Here is an 8,189-nt window from a genome sequence, read left to right as displayed (position 1 = left end):
CTTTAGAAATCCGCCATTCCCCTCTTCCAGGATTTATTCAGGCAAGTGATTGCATGGTTGGGGTCAAGGCAACCTGACAACATCAGTAGATAGGTATTTGTATGTGTCAGACATCTATATGAGTCATTCCAGATATTAAATCACACTACCTTTCCTAGTTGATTTTGAACTGATAATGAAGGTGAAGTCCTGGGTTGCTTTCTTAGGCTAGCCTTTTCAGCCTGGAGACACATGAACATTTTTCCTTAAGTGGGGAACTATTATAGAAACTGATTAACCAGGTATATAGGAAGAAAACTGTAAACTAGATTTCGTTAACCACATGCTCTTGACAAAGATGTTGAAGAGTACTGGGCTCAAGACAGAACCTTGAGAGACCCCACTGCACACTTCCCTCCATGTATATGTGATTCCGTTGAGGACCACACGTTCAGTGCGGTTGGTCAGCCAGCTGCAAATCCATCTGGTAGTTGCACTGCCTATCCCATTTTGTTCTATCTTACGCAGAGGTATGGTAGCTTGTGGTCTACCTTATCAAATTCCTTACTAAGGTCTAAGTAAACTATATCCATTGCATTTCCTTGGTCCACTAAGTTAGTCACTTTATCAAAGAGGGGAATAAGATTTGTTTGGCATGACCTGCTCTTAACAAACCCATGCTGGCTTCTAGTAATCACCTTGTTATTTTCTAGGTGCTCACAAATCTGCTGCTTGATTAATTTTTTCAGGATTTTCCCAGGTATTGATGCTGAGCTGATTGGTCTACAAGTTTCCTGGATCCACTCCCCCCACACACACACACCTTTTTGAAGATTGGAACTACATCAGTTCTTTTCCAGTCCTCTGGCAGTTTTCCTGTGTTCCAGGACCTCTCAAAGATTTCATTCATTGGTTCTGAGATCCCATCTGCCCATTCTTTTACTACCCTGGCATGTAAACAATCAGGTCCAGGAGACTTGAACTCATTCAAAGCAGCTAGGTGTTCTTTTACTAGTTCCTTACCTATTTTGATGTGGTTCCCTCTCCTGTCTCCCACAGTGCTGCTTTTGACAGGATGGACCAATTTTTCCGTTTGCGTAAATACAGATGCAATCCTTATTCCTGTTCCTGCTTCTGTTTACTACAGCATGTTATTTATCCTTTAGTTTGGTATCTTGTTGCCAGGAATTCATTAATAAGCTTATCCTTGTTTTCACTGGATATAGCTGCTAAAGTAATTTATCAAGTCATTAAATATTATCCCATGCCTCACTGTCTAATCACTGCATTAAAACAATTTTTAATTAGCAGGATATTAAGAACTGCACACATTTTTCCCCAGTGAGAGCTGTCACAAAGCATTTCATCATACTCCCTTTCTCCTCTCAATGTATTTCTGTTTCCTGGATTTCTAGTACTAAGTGTGTGTGCACGTTTGGACATAATGAGGTTGAGTCTTGTTTTATTTTCTTGTGGTTGAAGCAATACAGCACTCAGACAGAATCAAGCAGGTCCTCTTAACTGGTAATTTGCTATCTACTGCAGTCTTTTCCTTCCTTGCTTCGCTTTAGTCTCTTCTCATGGATCCTGTACAGTGGGGTCTTGACTTAAGAACGGCTTGAGTTAAGAACATTTTGACTTAAGAACCACTCTCATAGGAAAATATTGACTTGACTTACATAGTTAGATTTGAGTTAAGAACTGAAAAAAACCCACGTGGGAGGCAGGGAAAGTGCAAAATTTGAACTTTCAGTTAACTGTTGGCCAGTGAAAAGGGTGCCTGTCTGCTTCCTCACTCCTCCCAGCGTTTAGAGAGTGGATTGGGAGACAGTCTTCGGACTACCTGGTACTGTACTGCCTGGACTGTATTTTCCCTGCCTTCCCTGAACCTTTCTTGACCTAAGAAACAAAGAAACAAAATATCCCCTCCAGTGGTCGAAGGCGGAATAGCAGCTTGCCATTAGTTTCTATGGACGGAAAAGAGCAGATACAGATCAAATGGTTCTCAATGCATTCCTATGGGAAATGCAGATTTGACCTGAGAACCTTTTGACTTGAGAACCGCCTTCCAATACGGATTAAGTTCTCAAGTCAAGACCCCACTGTATTCTGCTCCAAAATCATTAACTTCTTGTCAGACCAATTATGTGATATATTCCTTCTTAAATGTTCATATTCATTTCTTATCCACTCTAGAACCAACACAGATCGTTACTTTCAAAATCACGTGGCTTTCCTCCACATTCCTTCTCTAGCAGTGTGAAAAAATTATTTTCTAGTAGAACTTGGACCATAACTCCCAATGCTCCCCCTAGCAGGGTGGTGACTGGTTAGTTTATTCTGTGAGGTGCAAAATCGTACCTTTTCCATGCTGTGCTGTCTTTTGATGCATTACTGCCTGATAACTTTTTTCTTCCAGGTTAATTTCCTTGTCCTTCCATTAGCCACTCAAATATTTCCTGCTCTCTCTGCTCTTCCTTCCGTGCTCCATCTCATATGCTTAAAATAACCTCTTCCATCTAACACATTAGCTATAACACGTCAGTGTTAAAATAATGACTTTTGCATTAAGCGGAGCAAAAATAATATGTTCTTTTAAAGGAATTATGGTTTGAAAATTAACAATAAAATGTTTAAAACATTATTTAAATAGTTATTCTTTTGAAGCACTTGTTCTTTTAGTGCAAACGTAATGGTTTTAATGTTAATATGTTAAATTAGATGTATTATTTGCAAGCTCTGCTTGAAACTGTCAGATCACCTGCATGTTACCCTTTATTTCCTTTAAATCCATCTTGAGAACCTGCTTTTTTCATGAAGTCTTGGCTCAGTACGATAGTTCTCATGCCTCCCATTGCTAAACCTGGAAGTGAGCCCCAGCATGTGCAATTAAAATGACTGGATATTTTGATTCATGCCTGCTTGCCTCCTGTGTCAAATGTTGGCCCTAGAGGACCTCTACTCCTTTTCCCAAAGTGCCATCATGTACAATGGGGAAAAACAACGAATACTTAAAAAATAACAGCGTTTAAGTATTAATATAAAAGCCAAGCAAATCGTTAGTGCTTGTGGCTTCATAAAAGAATGAATAATGAAAAAAGCCATTCCTAGTAAATACCAAACAAACTTTAAGAAGACAATTCTCAACCACTTTGTCAAATGTTGTGTGTATAGAGTGCTAAAACAATTACAGTAATGGGTATAGAAAAAGCAGCCCTGAGAAATGTATATTGTGCTTTTAAAAACAAGGTTTGAACAGTAGTTTATTAAAATTGCTTCAAACAATTAGCCAGCTCTCAAGCCAAGCAAGGTCAGAGTACCATAACATTCCTGACAGCTGAACATGTTTTACAAATAATAACAAAGCGTAAACAATAGAGAGAATTAAAAGTATATTGAAATAGGTTGCGCGTATTTATATTGCAATGTGTTAATATGACTGGAGATAGCAGTCATTTTAACACTCTGTAGCTACAGTACTCATGTTACAGTACCAGGTCTTTTATACTCCATGCCTTTATTTTCCTAGGCTTTGCAAAATTTTAGTCATAATAATATTATTTATAATCATAGTGGCAGCCTGCCAGATTCTGAGTTACAAGCCCTTGGAGTTACAATAGGATCATCAACAACAGAGATTCCTATTTATTTATTTATTTATTTATTTATTTATTTATTTATTTATTTATTTATTTATTTATTTATTTATTTATTTATACATACATACATACATACATACATACATACATACATACATACATACATACATACATACATACATACATACATACCCCACCTATCTAGTCGAACGACCACTCCAGGCAGCTATTTTAATATTTTCCTTGGTGCATCAGCCCCTTGTACCTCCAAGCATAGCAGAAAGGATTGTTGATAGTTGGATGGCAAAAGCTAAACATCTGAGAAAAATATAAATATGGGAGATATACAACATAATTATTCAAACCATCAACACAGCAAAGCAATATGCTTTGTGCCACACACATCAGATACCAATAATAATTATGTAGCAGCACAGCATCAGGTTTCATTTTCAGAACCCAGCAACATAATCATCATGGATTTTCCTCCATAGAGTTCAAGCTGGTTTGTTTGGGTAAGCAGCTTTGTGTGTATTTATAATATGCTTAAAGGGTAAAAAATTAATTGTACTTTATAATTCCTTTTAAGAACTTTGGTGTTTTGGAGAAGTATTTTCCACAGATGAATATATTAACTAAAATGGTATTTATTTTTCAGACAATACCAGTTTTTACAAAACAATTAATACTTAAAGAATTTACAAAAAAATAAAGTTTGTCTGGCAAGGGGAAAAAACTAGAATAAAAATCAAAGCACTTCAAGACACAAAACAAAGAACAGGCTTTGGACTTTGTAATGGAGTTCGTTATCGACCGGGGGCGCGCTCGTTGTAAAGGCAGGAAAAAGAGATCCAGTCCTTCAACAATAACATCTTTATTTTTAACAGCTCAACTGTATCGAACAGATCCAATAAACTTATTTCAGGCAAAACATGGTACTTCTTAACTCTTATTCCCTCATTCCCTCTATCTTCTCTTAGTACGGAGCCGGACCAAAGCGTTCTGTCCGTCATGGGTCTCAAGGGGGCACGCCTCACTGCGCATACCGTCCCACAACATGGGTGACATGCCCAGTCCCCCTCGGGTGGCTTCTGAAGAAAAGAGGGACCAGAACGGATCACCCTCCATCCCCCAGGGTGGTTTCGAGGGTACACGACCACTGTCCATTCCAGAGTGTTAAATTCACTACCTTTTGAACCTGTTAGAATGGGGTCGGGTAGGAGCCCTCCTCCCAGCTGTAAATTGGGGAAATCTCTCGTAATTCTGGATGCCTCACTTGAGTCCCGCATGGGCTCGGTCTGTACCCCGCGACTCATGGTTTTCCCCAGTTCCCCGTCCGTTGGTAAATTGAAAATGCCTGTGCTGTCTTCCCCTTTTATATCCTCCCATATTATTAGGTCTAGCTCCTCCCCTCCTTCGTCTGCTAGACACACTTCCGTGGGTACTGGTTGTACCACTTCCTCTGGGTCTATTTCTATTAATATGCCCTCAGCGCATCCACTTTCTGTCACGGTGTTTTGTGACTCTGAGGACGGCACACTGTTCTTCCGATCTTCACAGACTTCCAGATTGGTTTTATATTATAAAGCTTGTGCTCTAATTTGGATAAAGAAATGGATAGTTTTAGAAAATGATAGAATATTTAAACTAGAAGGACATGATTTAAACCTAGGATAGCACACCTTTCTATGTTATCAAAAAGACATTAAACAATTTAAGAACCATCTGATAAGGAAAGCTTTAAACTGGGCATGGACCAAGATCCAGGAAGAAAATCACCAAAAAGTTCCTGAATGGGTCTCACCAATGGAAGCATTTACACAACCAATATTAATGGAAAATAATAAACTTTTGAGACATAGAGATTTGTTAAGTAGGACTTAAGTATGAAACTAAGGAAGAACTAGAAGAACAAGGTACAATACTTGATTGATGGACAAAAACGCAAATAGATTCAAGATATACAAGAGATAAAGACTAGGCTTTTGTAAGGAACAGACACCACTAGATAAGATACTTCTGAATATAAAGAAAAAACTGATTAAAATGTTGTATAATTATCTACTAGAATATTCAGGATTTTATTTGCATATGGAACATAAAAGTAATATAGAAATAAAGCTTGTAGAACTAGACATGCTGATGTTGCCTGGAATTATCACAACACAAGACACATAAAACTACTGTATGCCAAAAACCCAGAGTAATTTTGGAAGGCACAAAGAGTAGTGGAAGAGAGGTAGAAAACTTCAAAAGGTTGTCTGATTTAATTCTGGAATTAACCCTTTTTGGGATGCCAACTTTGATGAACACAGGCTTCTGATATTTCCCTAGACATTTATAACATTCTGTAGGGATCTTGGGGAAATAAATGTTCAGGTGTCAGACTGATCTGGCAACTTTATGGTAAAGTCATTTCAGCTGGGTTAACCCAACACACTGCTGTGCTATTTTCCAATATAACTGAAAAGCAATCTCATTTACCAATTGCTTTTATTTGCTTTTACCTCGTTTTACCTCCTCTCACCATTTTGTAAACAATGATTATTAATCTTCTGTAGTGCACAGTTTCATTGTAGTTTCATATGGTTGTCTTGGCCTTCAGTGCACATTTTATATTGGGATGTTACGATAGCTGTATTATTTTAAGTACTGGGTAAGTCAGAAAAGCTAGATTTAGAAATGAAGAATTGGGAGTTATCTGGACAAAAATATCATTTCCCTCCCCTCCTCCTAGCTCTTGCAGAGTTGTGCCATCTTGTATTTATTTCATTATATATCAACAATGTGTTGGAAGAAAAGAAACCGCTGCTCATAAGACCATATGCTTGGTTTGATGAAATCTGAAAACAGATTGTAGTTTACTGTTTTTCTGAGAATAAAATACAGCACAAGGAAGGTGCCAAAATGTATTCCCTTAAAACCTTGGGCTTGCAAGTTTGCCTTAACTACAAGAAAACAACTGATAAAACTCATTAGATGACAGATGACAGTTCAATAAAAATTAACCTCCTGTGAAAGGTGGGTCCCAACTCCATTACCCCTCACATATTTTGGAAGGTCTAAAATCAGATCTAGTACAGTTAGTCACCTAGCACTGGGTTCAGATTTCCACTCAGTCATAAGGCTTACTGTATAACCTTAGGGTTGCCACCATCTCTCCATCTCTAACTTTCCTCATGCGGTTGTTATGAAGTTTTGTCAACTTTCTAAGAAATAATATAACTTCCAGAAAGTCACTGTTGACTAATGAATATTGCTAGAGAACAGTCCGTGATACTAGGCATGAACTTGTCCAAGCGAAAAACTTTACCTGCATCTAAGCATTCTGTACTGATGGAAATATGCTCTTTTGACAAGATGACCTTACAGTGATCAGCTCAGCACTATTCCTTTTTTAAATTAAGTACTGTACAGCCTTATATAAAAGCAGCAATGTGCTACTTTTATTGGGCCAGCAAAACAGTAACAAGAAAAAAGTAATCTTTCAAACGCTTCAGAACTCTTCATCAAACTGGCCATTATAAAACTGGGGGAGAAAAAGCAGAAAAGGTCAGAGTTTATCTTGGGACATATCACAGAAACTGTTGTTGCTTTAGCTCAAAAATTGAGATTGTCAGCTTGCAGAGTCAGGTAGAGATGTGGAGTTATCCGATTACATGGGGATCATGGCAGGAGCCTTCCTGAAGAATGTGTGGACTGTGAACACTTTCAGGCATCCCTTGGGCAACAAAACACCCAGCTGGATTGCATCTAACATGAATGAAAAAGATCAGAGACATCTCCAGAATGTAGAATTAATCAGGTTCAGACAAAAGGCTCACAGGCACTTCAGCTGAAGCACATGGCTGTAGTGCTGACATGGAGCTACAAATAGTAGTCCTTTTAGCCAAGCTGGAGCAGCCATTAAGGTGGGGTAACGGGCAGCTACCAGAAGCTGAATTATTGTATATCTTGTTCCTGCTTCTTCCCCAGCCCACCCTTCAGCCTGATGAAGAATTCTAAGGGTCTTGAAAGCTTGCTTTCCTCATTTTTATTTATTTTATTTTGTATGGCCTAATAAAGGAATTACCCACCTCTGCTTTTTAAAAATTCTAATGACCGCATAGCTGGGTTTTGTTTTGGCTATAATGCTTCTCAGGACAGCAAGGTAAGACTTCAGTCATTTATTTTGTATCAAGAATGAGTCTTGCAACACCTTAAACAGGTTTTATTTGGCATAAACATTTGTGGGATGTAGGCCATTTAATAAGATGCATGGGAATGAGAAGGTGGGCTGAAGTCCACAAACATTTACACCAAGTAGAAATTGTTAGTCTTTAAGGTAGTGCAAGACCCTTTATGGTTTTCATTGTAGCAGACCAATATCGCTCCAAGTCCTGGAATGTTTGTTTATTAAAGTGGGGGAGAAGAAAATAGAGCACTAGTTCTCCATAATAAGAGAAAACCGTACGAACAACTCAGTACTTCAGGGTGTAAAACACTAGAATTAAGAGTTTTACTATTTGCTTGTCCTGCGCAGGAGCTTACAGTAAGCAAAACTACCTGGTTCACACATTCTGTTTTAAATTGATGCCTCACATTGAAGCAGGATGTGGAGCAGCTGCATGG

Source organism: Pogona vitticeps, chromosome 1 (genome assembly GCF_051106095.1).
Source record: "Pogona vitticeps strain Pit_001003342236 chromosome 1, PviZW2.1, whole genome shotgun sequence".
In the NCBI taxonomy this organism is placed as follows: domain Eukaryota; kingdom Metazoa; phylum Chordata; class Lepidosauria; order Squamata; family Agamidae; genus Pogona; species Pogona vitticeps.
This window is presented reverse-complemented; position numbering follows the sequence as displayed.